Raw genomic sequence first — 18,813 nt, 5'->3', positions numbered from 1 at the left:
ACACTTCCTATTTTATGGTTCTTTGTTTCTTTCAATGCCTGATGGCTTTTCCTTTATAATCTGCTTTTCCTTATAATACTGATTTTAAGATGGTTTTAACTGAGTTTTATATTTGCCATTACTGTGAAAGATAAAATTTCCCTTGTAACATTCTGTTTCCCTTCAAGTTTCTCTAAATCCTGCTGGAACCTACAGTCTGTATGTGACAGTCAAGAGTAAAATGGTATCATACTTCTAGTAGCCCCTGCAATATAAAACCTCCCCCACACCACCCTACCTCAAAACTTTCTTTTCCTAGTCCTTTTCCCAATCTTGGTGATTTAATTTGAAATTTTAGAGAATTACACTTAGTATTCTAACACAACATGGAGGAGCTGACACCACTTCTGACTGGGGCCAACCAGAATCTCCAAGTGTGAAGACAGCCTGGAAGAATTAAGTAATACTTTTTCTGCTCTTTCTCAAATAGCCTCCTTTTCTGCAACAGCAGCTGAGGTTTGCCACAATCAAGACCTGGCTCAGTCACTATTTTCCTGAATTTGGGATGCAGCCTTCATAAAATTAGGGTCTAGTCCTTCATGGTTTTGACATTAGGTTGTGTTTTAAATTAGTATCTGGGTTGTTGATGGTTTGTCTTTTTCAACATCTGCATGACTATTTACAGAGAATCAAGAGGAGCCACAGTAGATGTGGCACAAGCCACAGGGACAGGGCAATCCTATCATCAACTGATCTTATCAGTGCAAATGTCATTGTACTGCTGGATGGAATAAACTAGTTTTCCGATCAAGATCATCACCAGAGCAATGAATGCCTATTATCATTATATATTACAGTCATTACAATGTCATTTACATTAGGTTTTTTTTTTCTCCCTTATAGAGAGAGGGTAGGGAATCTTTTTATTTCTAAGGTCATTAACGCACAAAAAGAAAAAGAAAATCAAGGAATGCTTTCATGAAGATAAGCTAATCACTTCTAAAAGAAAAAAAAATGGTGGTATAAGATATTTGATAAACATTTTCCTAGAAAATGACTAAAAGGCAGAGGCTAAAAGGATTTTAAAAAAAATTAAAAAATCAAGTACTTTCACTAAAGAATAAATGCCATGAGGTGCCTGGGTGGTTCAGTCGGATAAGCGTCCAACTTCAGCTCCGGGTATGATCTCACTGTGAGTTCGAGATGCACATTGGTCTCCAGGCTGACAATGCAGAGCCTGCTTGGTATTCTCTCTCTCTTCCTCTCTCTCTGCCCTTCCCCTACTTGTGCACGCTCTCTCTCTCTCTCTCTCTCTCTCTCAAGAAACAAACTTAAAAAGAAAAAAGAATAAATGCCATAAAATGTAAGGAATCACTTTACTCACAACCAAACCATGATGTATGAAACCAAATATATCTCCCTTCTTAAGACAGTGAAGTGGTGTTAAAAGAAGAAAGGCGGGCAAACTCCACCTATTTTCTCTAGATAAGAGAGGCGAGGAGCAAGAAGCCCAGGGAAAAGCCTCACCACAGATTAACAGCGTTCCTAGGCCTGGAGGCACAGCTCTCCTGGCACTCAAGAACATGGTCCTGCCTTATCTTTTGCTGCTTTCCTTGGCCCTGGCTTCCAAAGAGCATCATGGACATATTCCAAAGCACCCCCAAAATACAGCTTTCCCTGCCACGATGGCTTCTGGCGCACTTATTTAAAAAACTAACGAGGAAAAGAGCATACAAACAGACTTCTCATTGTGACTGATGAAAACTCTGGTCACTCTCTACTCACTCTCCTAAGATCCTTTACCAAGGAAATGAACAGGACAGACCTACATTCTACAACATCACTTAGACGTCCAGGGTGAGTTTACAGAGGATGTGAATGCTAATTAAGTAAAGAACTATAGAAATGATCCCTGAAAGTATAGTCTTTGAATGCTAATTAACTAAACACTAAAGAAGCAAAGGATAACTGGCATAAATATTCTTTTGACAAGGAACAGATCTCATTTAAAGAAAAATAAAGTTAAAAAAAAAAGTGTGTGTGTATAAAACACTATAAAATATATTCCCCCAATAGGAGAGTAAATTACTATGTGCAAGAGGTAACTAGAGGGCTGATCTGGAATGCTAATCCTAGTAAAAGAGAGGGCAGCTTTAGAGCACCACTGTTTCACACTTTCACAAATTAAAAAAAAAAAAAATTCTCTGAATAAGAAATAAGACAGGTTCAGAAGCAGTGGGAACTAGTAAAGGTAAGGAAGAAATAAAGGCAACAAATGATGACACCATCATTTTAAAATAATTAAAATGATATTAATGAAACACTGAACACTTCTGCAGAAAAATCTAGTCAAGAGGTAGGTTTAAAAGATAAAGTTTAGGAAATCATCTTGCAAATGGAAAAAAGGGCAGGAAAAGTTAACAGATAACAGAACCTGAATCTACAGATATGGATCGCCCTGAAGACAAAAACCAAAAGAGAAAAGGAATAGTATTCAAAAATATTCCTTAACATAAGGAAGACTTCAATTTGAAAAATAAAATCTTTAAAAATATAAATAAGTATCTTTATCTGGAAAATAAAAAAAAATCTTTATCAGGCAAAATTAGTAAAAAGCAAATCAAAATAAGATCTTAATGATACTGCTGAATTTCGATCACTCTCTGAAGCAATTCAATAAGTTAAATATTAATGAAACATTGGAAGCAAGCAGGGGTTAATCCTAGAAAAAGTTCAAAAATATACTCTCCTAAGTACATCTTAGGTTGAAGAAAAAATAAAGCACATTGATATTGTAGAACATTTGAAAACAGAGCAGAAACCAAAAGCATTCAGTCCTGTCCCTCACCTCCCTCCCCTTTCTTTCTGAATGATGGGAGTGCATTGTCCAGTTAACTCACAGGTGAAAGACTAGGGTAAAAGCAATCAAAGAATATGTTAGAAATGTTGAACATAGCTACAGCTATAATGAAAGGAAAATTCATGGTCTTAATCATTTCCATTATTAAACACAAAAGAATAAAAACAGATCTCAAGGGTGGCTCAGCTGGTTAAGCATCCAACTCTTGATCTCAGCTCAGGTCTTGATCTCAGGGTCATGAGTTCAAGCCCCACGTTGAGCTCCCATGCTGGGTGGGCAGCCTACTCAATAAATAAATAAATAAATAAATAAATGAACAAACAAAAATGCATTAATTTTATAATTTATGAAATTTGAAAAGCCAAATATAAGAAAAATATAAACAAATAAACATCTTAGATTTATCAACTAATTTACATTATTTACTTATACTTTCATTTCTAAATATGTAGAAAAACAGGAACCATGAGTACAGAAAGAAGGTTATAAAAAGTATATAACCAAGGAATAGAAGACACTAAGTTATTAGATAATTGTTGCAATCTATAATAAATAACTAAAACTAATAATAATCCAAAGGCTAAATATTCTACAATCATCTTGATTTAAAAAGTACACCATTTAATATCCATTGCCAAATATTTAACAACTCTGAACAAATATTGGAATAGTTGCCTTTATTTTTATTAAAAGAATGTTTTTAATGTTTATTTATATTGAGGTGGGGGAAGCATAGAGAGATGGGGACAGAGGATCTGAAGTGGGCTCTGTGCTGTCAGAAGAGAGCCAAATGTGGATTTCAAACTCACGAACCCTGAGATCATGACCTGAGCCAAAGTCAGATGCTTAACCAACTGAGCCACCCACACACCTCTTTTTTGTTGTTGTTATATTTATTTATTTTGAGAGAGGGAGAGAGACAGACAGACAGAGAGACTGAGAGAGGGACAGAATCCCAAGCAGGCAGTGCAAAGCCTGATGTGGGGCTCAAACTCACGAACCACAAGATCATGACCTGAGCCATGATCAACAGTTGGACACTTAACTGACTGAGCTACTCAGGCACCTGGGAATAGCTGCCTTTCTATGTGCTATTGTTTATATATAAATGCATGAGCATACACACACAGACACATAAATCAATCTAGCATCAGGCTCAATGGTGAAACATCAGTACCATTTTCGTCAATGTCAACAACAAAATAATCATACTGGTTATTACCTTGTTAACACTGTGCTCTGAGAATGCTAACCAGGGAACAATATAATCGTTCATCTGAAATGCACATGAGGGGGGTCTGGACAGCTGTCAGTTAAGCATCTGACTTTGGCTCAGGTCATGATCTCATGGTTTGTGAGTCTAAGCCCAGCATCAGGCTCTCTGCTGTCAGTGCAGAGCCCATTTTGGATCCTCTGTCCCCCTCTTTCTCTGCCCCTCCCCCACTTGTTCCCCCCAACCCCATCAAAAATAAAATGTAAAAAATAAAAAAGATTTTAAAAATTAAATGCACATGAGAATCAAATGAAAGTCAACCAGAAGGGGTGAAAAGAAAGCAAGCTTTCAGTAATGTAGCTGGTTGCATATCTATCTATTCATCCACCCATCCATCCATCCATCTTCATTTTTTAAGTGAAAATGGCAAGTCTGAAAATGGTACATACTATATAATCCCAACTATATGACACTTCGGAAAAGGCAAAAATATGGAGACAGAAAAAAAAGATGAGTGGTTGCCAGGGTTGGGAGTGGGAGAGTGGGAGGAAGGATAAAATAGGTGAAGCACAAAGGATGTTTAGGACAGTGAAACTATTCTACGTATGCTGTATTGGTGGATATGTGTCATATATTTGTCCAGACCACAGAATGTACGACACCAAGAGTAAACCCTAACGTAAACTATGGACTTTAGGTGATAATGACCTGTCAGTGTAGGCTCATCATTGATTGTAATGGAGGTACCACTCTGGTGTGGGATGTTGACAATGGAAGAGGCTATGTGTGTGGAGCAGGAAGGATGTGGAAATCCTCTGTACTTTCTGCAATTTTACCTTTTGCAATTTTGCTGTAAACTTAAAATTGCTTTTAAAATAAAGTTTTAGCGGGTGCCTGGGAGGCTCAGTTGGTTAAATGTTGACTTCAGCTCAGGTCATAGTCTCACAGTTCGTGAGTTCGAGCCCTGTGTCAGGCTCCATGCTGACAGTGATGAGCCTGCTTGGGATTCTCTCTCACTCTCTCTGTCCCTCCCTGTTTGTGCTCTCTATCAAAATGAATAAATAAACCTAAAAACAAATAATAAAGACATATAAACTCTGGATAAATAGAAATAAAACATGTTAAAATGTTCTATTTTATGTCTATTTCTTTTTTTTTTTTTTAATTTTTTTTTCAACGTTTTTTATTTATTTTTGGGACAGAGAGAGACAGAGCATGAACGGGGGAGGGGCAGAGAGAGAGGGAGACACAGAATCGGAAACAGGCTCCAGGCTCCGAGCCATCAGCCCAGAGCCTGATGCGGGGCTCGAACTCACGGACCGCGAGATCGTGACCTGGCTGAAGTCGGACGCTTAACCGACTGCGCCACCCAGGCGCCCCTTATGTCTATTTCAAGTACAGAATCAAATGAGAAGGTTGTGGGGTGCCTAGGTGACTCAGTTGGTTAAGCAACTGACTCTTAATTTTGGCTCAGCACATGATCTCATGGTTCATGAGATCAAGTCCTGAGTCAGGCTCTGCCCTGACAGCATGGAGCCTGCTTGGGATTCTCTCTCTCCCTCTTCCTCTCCCCCTCCCCCATTCTCTCTCAAAAACAAAAACCAAAAAACACAATAATAATAAAAAGAGAAATTAAAAAAAAACAAAAAACCCAGCAGGCCAGATGTCCTACTTCCCATCCAAGAACTCTTTTGTTATTCATAGTGTATAGATGACAAAAGTAGGATTTAGGTTTGTTAAACAGGGTCCTTAGTTTGGTTTCCAAATCTATTTGACCTCAAAGCCCATGAAACAAATTCTTTCACTGCTATTTACCCTTATTTTACTAATAAATCAATGAATAAATGAGAACTCTAGTTTTTTGGTGTGTTTTTTTTTTTTTTTTTACAGGATGGTACATTACTGATGTATAATACAAATTTATAGAGGTTCTTAAATGATATGAAATGTATGGGGCATACAAGCATGATATTTTCCTAGGGAGATATTCAATACCTTTCATCGGATTATCAAAAGGCTAAAAAAAGTACATCCTTGGGAGTTCATATTACTAAAAGGATTCTTACCAGTACAGGTTAAAAGACAATCCATGGGCACAAAAGCTGTACAACATATTTAACATAACGCGATCACAGGACATTTGATTTTGATGGGAGCATGTGCCACAGCCTGTTTTGACAAGGCCATTTTCGTACCATCACCTCGATAATTTTGCCAATGCTAATTTTCTAAGATTTGTCAGCCACTTTTTCATTCATTATTTGGTTTCTGACTCTTGCTAACATGTTTTGAAAGGAAGCTTGGTAATGTCATAATTCATATTTTAACAGGAAAGATAATATTGGGAATTATGCTTCCCATGACTGCTAATAGGTACTGATTGTCAGCACAGTGGGGACTTTTTGGCAACAACAGGAAACATCAAAGATTTTGCCTCTGCCTTGTGATCTTAAATAATAATTCATTAATCCATGTTGAGTGTGTATAAACTTTTACTGAGACACCAAATGACTTGAGTAGCGGCAAATGTCCTGTTCTCTAGAGGAATTTCCTGTACTGAGCTATGCTGAAGAGTTGGCTTAAAGCCGACAAAATGGTTTAGGTTAAAAATGTTCCAGAAGTGATTCTGATACATTGCTACCAGAAATGTAAAATGGCAGACTGCTATTGAAAATGGTATGGTGACTCCTCAAAAAATGAACAATAAAATTACTATATGATTCAGCAGTTCCAATTCTGGGTATACACTCAAAAGAATGGAAGGCAGGGACTTGAACAGATATTTGTACACTGATATTCAGAGCAGCATTATTCATAATAGGGAAAAGGTGAAAGCAACCCAAGTGTCCATCAGCAGATGGACGTGTAAACAAAATGTGGTACATTTGTACAATGGAATAGAATTCAGCCTTAAGAAGAACGGAAATTCTGATACATGCTACAATGCAGATGAACCTCGAAGACATTATGCTGAGTAACCTAAGGACCAATATTGTATGATTCTACTTATACTAGGTACCTACAGTAGTCAAATTATATTAGGTACCTACAGAGTCAAATTTATAGAAGGGTGTTTGCCAGTGTCCATGAGGAGGGGGAAACGGAGTTTGGGTTCAATAAGTACAGAATTTCAGTTTGGAAGATGAAAAAGTTCTCGAGAAAGAAAGTAGTTGTCTGGGCTGGGGGCTGGGCAAAATGGATAAAGGGGAGCGAGTAGTACAGGCTTCCAGCTATGGAATAAATAGGTCACAGGGATGAAAGGTACAGCATGGGGACACTGGCTAACAGGTGCTGGCTACACTTGTGGTGAGCACAGCATAACACAAAGAGTTGCTAATCACTATGCTGCACATCTGAAACTAATTAATATTCTGTGTCAATTATACTTCAATTAAAAAGTGGTTGTCCGAATCCATTTGTGTTGTTATTAACAAAATACCATAAACTAAGTGGCTTAAAAACAACAAGGATTTAGGTGCCTGGGTGGCCTCAGTTGATTTAGCATCTGACTTCAGCTCAGGTCATGACTCATGATCCTTGAGTTCAAGCCCTGCATCTGACTCTACACTGAGAGCTCAGAGCCTGGAGCCTGCTTCAGATTCTGTGTCTCCCTCTCTCTCTCTGCTCCTCCCCTGCTCACGCTCTGTCTCTCTCTGTCTCTTTCTCTCTCTCTCAAAAATAAATAAATGTTAAAGAAAAAATTGAACAACAAGCATCTATTTCTCACAGTTTTGGAGGCTGGGGAAGTCCAGGATCATGACACCAGAAGATCTGGCACCTGGTAAAAACCCACTTTCCTAGTTCATAAATGGTCATCTGCTTGTTTTGTCCTCACATAGCAGAAGGGGGGAAGGGATCTCTCTGGAGTCTCTTTTAATTCCACTCACAAGGACCCACCCATGACCTAATCACCTCCCCAAATACTATCACCTCAGGAATAAGGATTTCAACATATGAATTTTGTTGCAACACAAACAGTCAAACCATAGTGATGGTTATAGTACAATGTGAATGTACTTAGTGCCTCTGAAATAAGAATTTAAAAACTGTTAGAATGGTAAATTTTATGTATATTTTACAAAAATAAAAAAGTTCCTGTATTATCACCTGTAATAACTTTTATAATATGCAGACATCACTTCTGTGTTATTTTGTGCTCAGGTTTCATTTTCTTTATAAAATCTTTCTTAATCAATTAGAATTGCCACTGCAATCTGTATTACTTCTATATTTATGCATGCATATATTATTGAATACCACCGCACTGTTTATTTGTACCGATTCTGTATAATCTTCATGGGTGGGGACTATGTCACTTTCATCGTTGCAGTCGGATATCAGGGACCACAAAAACCACTCAGATTGTTTGCTGGGCTTATCATTTCAGTTAAGATCTAAGCCCTCATTATATACATTAAATACAGTTGACTGTGCTCACAGGCTGCCTGAGATAACCCCCTCATGCCAGGTCTTGGATTTTATTATATTTGCCCAAAGAGAACCCAAAAATAATCCAAATGATTTGCAGACTGGAGTTCCCTTTCTGTTCAATAGAGAGAAAGACTGTACAGAGTTCAACATTCCCAAGGGGAAACCTCTGGGTTTTCCTAAAAAAAGACCCACCAACCTGCTAATGGTACTCTAGGGGCCTGGGGCATTATCTGCTCTGTTCTCCCTGGTGCCGAGTCATACATTAGGAATAGGAAGAGAGGCAGTAGTGTAATTCTTTCAATACGGATGATGAATTAGCCTGGCTGCACAGAGTTACCGCACCTGCCACCTACCTAATTGACTAGTCATTATCTACCTAATCGCAAATATTTCATGATTAAGAGCCTTAAGCAGAATTTTAAAAAAACTGTCATCCCTCCAGAATAGCAATGTTTATGTAGACCTTTACCTACATATCAGGGTGCCCATACTTCTATTTGCATCGGGTATTCAGCATGAGTGTTAGTTTCAATTATTGCTCATTCATTGCCACACGAGAGAAGGAACAGCTGACAATAACTGAGGATTTGCTGCCAGGCCCCAGGCAGTTCAGCATCATGTACTCATTTAATTGGGGTGTGGTAATCTTCGCACACACCTGGTGGTGGGCTGGAGCGAGCTTACACAGGCTCAGGAGCCCCCTGCCTGCCAGACCAGCCTCCAGGGACATCCTCTTGGGAACTTGAAATTGGCCATGATAGAAGTAAGCCATGCAAATCAGCATCCTCCCCCTTTTTAGAGAGCTGATTTTTAAATGTTTGTCAGTACTCCACTGCATATATCCTGTGCTGTTTTTTCTTTCTATTTTTACACTTAAAAAAAAAAAATTCATGGATTGCCTAGGTCTGAAACCAATCCCAACTCTGTTATTTCCTAGCTATCAAACATCAGGCAATTTACTTTATTTCTCTATGCCTCAATTTCCTCATCTATAAAATAGGGATAGGCACACCTGGTTGGCTCAGTTGATTAAGCGTCTGAATCTTGATTTCATCTCAGGTCATGATCTCATGGTACGTGAGACTGAGCCCTGCATCAGGCTCTGCACTGACAGCAAGGAGCCTGTTTGGAATTCTCTCTCTCCCTCACTCTCTGCCCCTTTCCCGCTCTCTCTCCTCTCTCTAAAAATAAATTGGGGTGCCTGAGTGGCTCAGTCGGTTGAGCGTCCGACTTTGGCTCAGGTCATGATCTTATGGCTCGTGAGTTTGAGCCCCGCGTCAGCTCAGAGCCTGGAGCTGGCTTCAGATTCTGTGTCTACCTCTCTCTCTGCCCCTCTCCTGTTCACACTCTGTCTCTCTCTCTCTCTCAAGAATAAATAAATGTTTAAAAAGTTTTTTAATAAATAAACTTAAAAACAGGGATAAAAATATCTATTTCATGAAGTTGTGAGAAGCAGATGCCATTATTTGTGTAAAATGGTTACTGTTATTATGCATCCTCTTTTGAGCCCCTCCTCCAAATGACTGTCAGGGAGCAGATTTGAGGACACACTGTACCCACGAGAACATCAACTTCCTCCATGAGCAGGTTCAGGACACCTGTCTCCAGAGTACTAATTTTGAGACTGGTTTGATCCATGACACTATTTTATTAAAAGCCCCTATGAAAAAGGTTGCTAATTTTCCATCAAAAGGATCAAGAGTATTTGGGGAGGGGGCATAATTTAACAAAAATCCACAAAATAGAAACTGATGTACCAGTTCATGTATTTAAATGGATTTGGGGCATATCCTTATTAAAAATAAGCCCACACTTAAATATAAAAGAACGATCAAATAACACACTTAAGATTATTTTATTATCAAAAATAATTGAGACACTGATATGAAGTGAAATAGTAGGGGTCCTAATAGTTTGACAAACTACATTTGAGGTCCAGATAGTGTCAAACTCATGGTACAACTAACAAAGAAATGGATGTCAGTCAAAAAGCTTGAGCTGGAGCCTTCCTTTTCCAGCAGATCACAAGATCTTGTGTCTCAGGACCTTGGTTTCTTTTATGCAGAGAAAATACTTGAGTTCCCAACTCACTTCACAGGATTTTATGAGAATCAAGAAAAGAGGGGCGCCTGGGTGGCGCAGTTGGTTAAGCGTCCGACTTCAGCCAGGTCACGATCTCGCGGTCCGTGAGTTCGAGCCCCGCGTCAGGCTCTGGGCTGATGGCTCAGAGCCTGGAGCCTGTTTCCGATTCTGTGTCTCCCTCTCTCTCTGCCCCTCCCCCGTTCATGCTCTGTCTCTCTCTGTCCCAAAAATAATAAATAAACGTTAAAAAAAAAAAAAGAAAAGAAAGAAGTACTTTAAAATGCGCACTCACACACACACACACACACAGACACACACACACACACACACACACACACACACACACACACACACACACCACACTGGGGTAACTCTGGCAGACTGAATATAGACAGAATCTGTTTCATCCCAAAATTCCACTGAAAACATCAGTAAAGAGATTTTCTTTTTTTAAAAAGTAAAACCCAAGAGCAGTGAGGCCAGAAGGCAATGGCAACAGAAGTTTGGGACTGGAAAACAGAAAAAAGTAGTAAAATGATACCTGGTTCATTAGTGAGTCCTGCCACAAAGATGATGAGTGGAAGTTTAAGAAATTCAAAGGAAGTTTTAATGTGTCACCTGATATTGAATTGAGATGAAAAAAGCTACTTTTCCCCAAATCCCAAGCTTAGGAAATACCAGTGCTGTCTACTACAGAGGTTTTGAAAGGTGATCCAGGACCAACATGCCACCTGGGAACTCATTTCAAATGCAAATTCTTGCGCCTGTCCATACTAGTGGGTCAAAACCTGTGAGCACTCTGTCCAGCACTCTGTTTCAACAAGCCTGACTCTGGACACAGGTGTAAAGGATCGCCAGCTGGGCCCTGTTCTTCGATGACCTAACACTAACACTAGGGAATAATAATATAGTATTAGACACAGTCACTCCCAAGTAATAGATGTAAAGCCTCAAAAATAAGGAATTGTTAAAATTGTTCCTCAGCAATTCAAAAATATATATAATAAGAATTTCAACTGATAACTAAGGTGTTTAGCATTTAACATTTATAGAAATGGGCTTAATACTACAAAACTGTTACTAAAAACATTAGAAAGCTTATGAAAAAGTATTTTTACTACAAACACAGTATCTCTACCTATGAATAAAAAAGAAAATACAGCAGGGCGCCTGGGTGGCTCAGTCAGTTAAACGTCTAACTTTGGTTCAGGTCATGATCTCACAGTCTGTGGGTTCAAGTCCCACATTGGGCTCTCTGCTGTCAGCACAGAGCCCACTTCAGATCCCTTGCCCCCTCTCTCTCTGCCCCTCTGCCACTCGCACTCGCTCTCTCTCTAAACTAAATAAGAACATTTTAAAAAATGAAATAAAATAAAGCAAAAAGCTCTATCATAACCCAACAGGACTCTATTGTCTACTAATCCCTGCAACTGCAACATTTTTTGGATCCCAGATTCCGAAATGGGCAGAGATAATCCAGTCACCATCTGACTCCATCGGAGGTCAGCAAACTTTTTATGTAAAGGGCCAAACAAAATATTTTAGGCTTTATGAGCCATACGGTCTCACCGCAGCTACTCAACACTGCCATTGTAGTGGAAAAGCAGCCATAGAAAATGAGCACATGAATAAGCATGGCTATGTTCTACTAAAACTTAATTTATAAAGCCAGGCTTGCAAGCCAGGTTTGCCCTGTGGGCTATAATTTGCTGATCCTTGAACTAGATTATTGAAGATGAGTAAGCATTCTTGGGACCAAATACTGCAAAGTACTTTTAAAGATTGTAGATTCCCCAACAGCTTCCCATGGCAGGGCTGTTAATCCACACTGCAGCTGGCAAGCATTCACAGAGGAGATTCTGAATTTAATGCTTCTTGCCAACTTCAGATTTCTCTATCTCCCCTAACATGTAAAAAAGAAGATACTTTATGTTTCAAAATACACAAACTGAAAAATATTAATAGAATAAAGGGTAGAGGGGATCACTTCGATCAGGGTAAACTTTTTATCAAAATCCCCATGTGAAAAAGATTTGCTAATATCCAACTGAAACATAACACCCTACATAGTCCAAGACGATTTCAAGAAAATGCATGAATTATTTTAAAAAAGGAAAAATGTAAATTAACTTTATTGGTAAGTTTTGTTACATTTCTGAAATTTAAGAAGATAAAATTAAGGACCAAAAACCGGGGGGAAATTGGTCCAGTCCAAAAATGAGTGATGGGACAAGTACAAGACCATTTAAGTAATAAATTCTCAACACGTGCCACTCTCTGCACAGGACCTTCCTGTGTAAACCTAGCTACCTCATCTCTGCAAATCAAAGCAACACTGTGTTTGATTTGCTACAAATTTTGGTATTTCCTCACCAGTTTTTTCTTTTAAGTGTTTTATTTTGGAACAATTTAAGATTTGCAGAGAATTACAAATACACCACAGCAAGTTCCCATATATACTCTTCCCCCAAGGACTTCCTCCAGTTTTTATAAACTGACAAAACAAGAGATTTTAACCTTAAAGTACCGACCAAAAAAAAAAACAAACAAACAAAAAAAAAAACCAAGACATTTGGAAATAAATTCACATGCTGAATTTGTCAGGTATTGTTTAAGTAAATTGTACAGTGCTTCTAAATTCAGTACTCCAAACATGAACATGCAGTCAGCAAATCATCTTTCAGTTCTCAGCTCCTGTTGCCTTGAAATAGGCACCATCTCTCTCGCTCTCTAGCACAATGTTCTTTTCATTCCCTTCACAGCTCTTACCTCATTCAATAGTTACATTATTTGTTTATTGGCTTATTATCTTTTCCCAGAGACTTCACCAGTTATGATTCCTGCTCTCTTTGTTATCATTCCTGGGTCCAAAATAGTGACTGGTGCATATTGATAGATAGATACTCCAGAGACTTTGCTACATGGATGGATGAATGAATGACCAAATGCCTACACAAATGAGTGAACACTTCAGATACAGCAGGGTTGCTATAAGGCACAGGAGAAAAGACACACCATTGTTTCTGAAATCTCAAACCTTTAAAAGTCTACCACCAGCCATACACAGTGAAGTTTTGGGGAGTCGATGTGTTAGTCCATCATCTTTGTAATCATTTCTTACTGGGGCAAAGTTTAGAATTGTTACTCCAATACATCCTTGTTCTCTGAAAGCCAAACCTTTCAAAGCGATGTGTCTTGTGGGTTCATACACACAGTACTTCCTAGCATTACTCATCTGATGTAAAAGGCCAATAAACAAATAATTTTAAATCAACCTCACAGTTAGACTAATTACAGTATTAATCATTCTTCTGTATGTAAAAATATATTGGAAAGAACTCAAATACCTTACGGAGGTGGTTTGAGAATAAGAGGTTTTGAGAAGACAGGTTAAAAGTTTTAAAAGACAAAATAGGGAGTGATGTAGCTCTCCTTATTCCTCCCTTGTGCAGCCCTCGGCTCGGGGTCCAAGAATTAACTGGGTGTGCAAAAAAAAAAAAAAGGAAGGATAGATGGTTGGCAGAAAGGAAGGATGGACAGGAGGAAGGTGGGAGAGACTACCTACACCCATATTCTCTATGAATGCTTACATTTATCCCAGGGTCAAATATTACAAAATGTGTCCAAAAGTCAAAGCACTTGATCACTTGACCAACCAAGGGGGCGAAAAGGCATTCCAAAATATGCACCCATCAAATAACCATCTATCAAATAAAAAGAAGCAAGAAGACAAAAATCCTGGGGCACTTTCAGGCTCTCTGCTTCATTTAGAGTGTTTATCTTTCTTCTATCTCTGGACCTGCACTATGAGGAAGGGTAGACACTAATAAATGCATCCAATGCAGCACAAATCGATCTACCACCCAGAGAGAACAATAATCCCACTGTCGCTTCTGGAACATCTCCTGCTTATGATGTAATGAGTTGCAAATAACTCAAATTATCTGGTAAACTAAAGATTTAATAGACTGAATTTCACTGCCAAGAAACGTATCAACATTAATACTAAAAATGGAGTTGAAGGAAACATTCATCTTCTAACCTCATGCATGAATGTTAAAAGACCAAAAATAATGACCAAAAAAAAAAAGGATAAATAAAACTCTACATATTTTCTCTGCATAAAAACAGAATAATAATTAGTAGTAGTAATGCTGACTGAGCTTATTCATTTGAAAGTATTCTGTGTACTTAAAGAATAAAGCATAAGAGACTCTTAAAAACTGAGAACAAACTGAGGGTTGATGGGAGGTGGGAGGGAGGGGAGGATGGGTGATGGGTACTGAGGAGGGCACCTTTTGGGATGAGCACTGGGTGTTGTATGGAAACCAATTTGACAATAAATTTCATATATTGAAAAAAAATTAAAAAAATAAAGAATAGAGCAAATAAGTTTGTAATCTGATTTTGGAACCAAGATCTTCAGTGTAAGAGAAAAGAGATACAAATATAAAATCAAACAACATTAAAATTCCATAAAGTTAGCTTGAAAAAACCAGTATGAACTCATATGTATTATTTTTAAATGTATATAGTTTTTACCCTGCCCCCCAAAAAGCCTAGAATCACTGAGAACCCACAGGAATAAGCCCTCCTAAGACCTAGACTGCAGTTTCTATTTATTTTATTTTGTTTTAATGTTTGTTTATTTATTTTGAGAGAGAGAGACAGAGAGCATACAAGTGTGTGAGCAGAGGAGGGGGAAAGAGAGAGAGGCTCCACACCATTAGCCTGGGAGCCTGACATGGGATTCGATCTCATGAACTGTGAGATCATGACCTGAACTGAAATCAAGAGTCGGATACTTAACCAACTGAGCCACCCAGGTGCCCCTAGACTCTAGTTTCTAAATTCCATTACCTACTGAAAAGAACCAGAGCTTCTTAGAATGGCTGATACTTAGACTGGGATATGAAATGTACAAGAGAAGCATCCTGTTGTACCAAAAAGTAGGGTCAAAGAAATTAACAGGACAAGAGTGCTTCTGGGATGCTCTGTTATCTTGATCTGGTTGCTGATGATATGGAACTGGCCAGTCTGTGAAAATTCACTGTGATTCTCTTATGAGAGGCTCTCTTTTCTTTATGTATACACAGGAGCCAACTTGAAGGGGATCCCAGTGAACCAAGGTTGTACTTGAGCATCCAGAAAAAAAAAAATCACCGCAACTAATTAAAACATAATATTTTTTAAATCCATGAATATATAATGATATCAAAAAAAAAAGGAAACTCTTTAATACACTTTGAAAAAACTAAAGTACCAACTCTAAAACTGTCTATTAAAAAGGAAGTATTAAGCACTTACTCTGTTTTTTCCTGTATGACTGTATTTCAGGGTAAAATACTAGTTGATCCAAATACATGATGTCTACTTCTAATAGCTTCAGAATAAAAGGGAGATGGATAGACAAATCTGGATGTGTGTATGGGAGTTTACTATACTATTCACTGTCTTTTGTGTAATTTGAAATTTTTCTCAATGAAAGGTATTTTTTTAAGTAGAGAAAAAAACAGCAAAAGATGAAAAGATTCTTAACAAATCAAAATTTCCTTCTTCCCTACCATTTCATTTATGAAACCTCTGATATTAACAGTATACTTTTCTTCATTCCCAATTTTACTGAATATGTATTTAACATACAACTTATTTTTCAAAGTTGGTCTAAATTTTTCAGATTAAGGGGGTGACCATTTTTCTAAAACTTCACCAAGCAGAATGAGAAAGACAACGTACAGGTGGAGGACTGGTCTAGGGCATGGCCTTTATCCCTGGACAAAGGTTCTTTCCTGATCCTTTGTTTCCATTCTTGTCATCTCATTGAGGTTCTTCTCACTCCTCTTCCAGTTGGCTACTGGCCTGCTCCCTTCGCCTTGGCCCCTTCAGCATTTTAGAATGAGATGCCTATTGAGCAGGAGAGACCTCCTTCAGAGAGACAGAAGAGGAGGGAAAGCCCAGGAGAGGAAGAAAGGGACAGGTAAAATGACATCCGCCTTACCAGTTCTCATTGGATAGTCTCTCCATTGCCACTACCTGAGGGAGGAGTCTCAAGACCCTCAAAACAGATAAAAGGGAACAAACATCAGCAAAAAGTGGAATACTTTCTCCTCTACCCATGTTCTCTTTGCTGACTGATTAGTTGATTTATTGAGTTTACCTTTTTCACAACATTTCAACCTGTTTTTATGTCAATAATGACTTCTAAACACCCCCTACTCCATTTTTTTTTTTTTTCAGTGCTGGTTGCCCTTTCCTCAGGGAATTAAGTGAAAGGGAATAGAGAGGTGATACCAGGAACTCCAAGAAAAAGAGGCAAAGGCGCTTTCTGAAAGCTTTCCTGAATATACATGCGTACAAACTAATTCCTGTGACAAAAGAACAATATCAGATAAACACATTTCGTAAAGGAAATGAGATGCTGATCACTTGCATTTCCCTTTTTTAAAAAAAAGTTTAATTTCCGTCTTATACAGTCAACGCACAACTTGGCAAATATGTGTGGGAACAGATTTCCACTTACTTTATTTCCAGGAACTTAAACCTGACAGTCAAAGGGACTCATGTACATTTCATCTTTGCTTGTGGTCAAGTATCAAGAGATCCTAAGCAATACTGACCTAAGAGATTCCATAAGACAGAGCAAAGCAATGCAGCCAGGCCACTAAACCACTCAAAATAAACATCCAAACCAGCTGGCCTTCTTTCCTGTTTGCTTCAACATTAAAAATCGGTAATCTGAGGCCTAAAATCTGCTTAAGTAACAGCACTACCTGTCTGAAGGTAATTGAGTTGTTGGGACAAGAACTGCTATTTTAGGATCAAAATCAGTTTCCTCCATCTGTAAACTCTGATCAAATAATTCATGTTTGAGTTTAGCTAATGCAGACAGAAAAGGACCCAATGATTTGAAATATCTTCATGGCTAAAGTTCTTTATTACCGTATGAAAGTTTGATTCAGTATCAAATTAACAGGAATACCCCTGTAAATAGTTCAGCTCCTAACAATAGACAGTGATCAAAGATGGGGAAAGAGACACTTTGTGATGAACTACAACCAATGTGCTTGAGGGTACATCTGATTCTGATGGTGAGATTTCTCAATGTCAAAAGTCCTACACAAGAAGATGGCACAGCATTTTGCTCACTGAATCACTCTGGTGTCCAGACTGAGTAGGGAGCTGGTCAATGGACTCTAATTCCTATGGGTGTCATTCAAAAAGAGGCCAAATCAATGAATCAGTTTTGCCTCCCAGGGACCGAAACAGAAAGATTAGGTGATAGAACCCTTGGGTCATGAAGTATCAGACTCTGAAATGACACCCTGAAGGTACAGAAAGAAAGATTCAAACCCCATCACCTTGCAAATGAGATTTCCAAATTAAGAACAACGCACCATTCCGATTTTGGAAAAGTCTTCCTTCTTCACTGGCAAGTTTGGGAGATATCAGCTTAACCTCAGAAAACCACTATTTTTAAAACACACACATTGTATTGTATTCTATTGTATTGTATTGTATTTCTATTTTATTTTATTGAGAGAAAGAGAGCACAAGTGGAGGAGAGGGGCTAAGGGTGAGAGGGAGAAAGAAAGAGGGAGAGAATCTTAAGCAGACTCCATGCTCAATGCATAACCAGACACAGGACTTGATCCCCATGAATCTGGGATCATGACCTAAACTGAAACCAAAACCAACTAAGCCAGGCACCCCGCAAAACACACACATTTTATATAAAGTAATAAAATGCCAAACAAGAATAAAGACTAACAGTGTGTTATGTGTAAAGTACATGACAGTGACTTCATGAAAGGAGAGAAGAAACTAATGCCTAAAACAGGAATCTTGACAGCAAAAGCCTACAGATGCCAGGCAGGTAACATAAATCTGTAAGGCTGGTTGGGTTAAATATGTAAGGAATGGTAAAGATTAGCAAACTTCGGTCTTTGGAATAGTAACAAAACCAGATTTTTAATCTTTCAAGAGAAGCCAAGTATCTGATTTTTTCTATGAAGTTTCCAGACTGATCAATGTTGGCAATTCATTCAATTTTAAAAAAGAAAATGTTTACAGGTTAAGAGATTATAGTCTAAAATTTGACCTATGGGCCGGCAGTTTGCAAGCTCTGCACTAAAATGTAATTTTATTTTATTTTATTTTATTTTATTTTACTTTATTTTATTTTTATTTTATTTTAACATTTATTTATTTATTTATTTATTTATTTATTTATTTATTTATTTATTTATTT

The 18,813-nt window shown here is 38.1% G+C and overlaps 1 protein-coding gene and 1 pseudogene across 15 annotated transcripts in view; both read right to left on the bottom strand.

Moving 5' to 3' along the window:
- The window catches only part of OSBPL6 (oxysterol binding protein like 6), a 210,711-nt gene that overhangs the window by 94,582 nt on the left and 97,316 nt on the right, over positions 1–18,813 (bottom strand). The window contains exon 3 of one of the 15 annotated variants that reach the window (XM_040475495.1): positions 13,913–14,043. The exons of the other annotated variants lie outside the window; for them this stretch is intronic. The gene's annotated coding sequence lies outside the window, so the exon portion shown is untranslated. The remainder of the gene's footprint in view (positions 1–13,912; positions 14,044–18,813) is intronic. 15 annotated transcript variants of the gene reach the window in all.
- LOC121031193 (uncharacterized) lies at positions 1,803–1,907 on the bottom strand (annotated as a pseudogene).

This window comes from Herpailurus yagouaroundi, unplaced genomic scaffold, assembly GCF_014898765.1.
Source record: "Herpailurus yagouaroundi ecotype Mexico unplaced genomic scaffold, PumYag 140, whole genome shotgun sequence".
NCBI classification, from domain to species: Eukaryota; Metazoa; Chordata; class Mammalia; order Carnivora; family Felidae; genus Herpailurus; species Herpailurus yagouaroundi.
The sequence above is the reverse complement of the archived record's forward strand: the minus strand, read 5'-3'. Positions and strand labels throughout refer to the sequence as shown.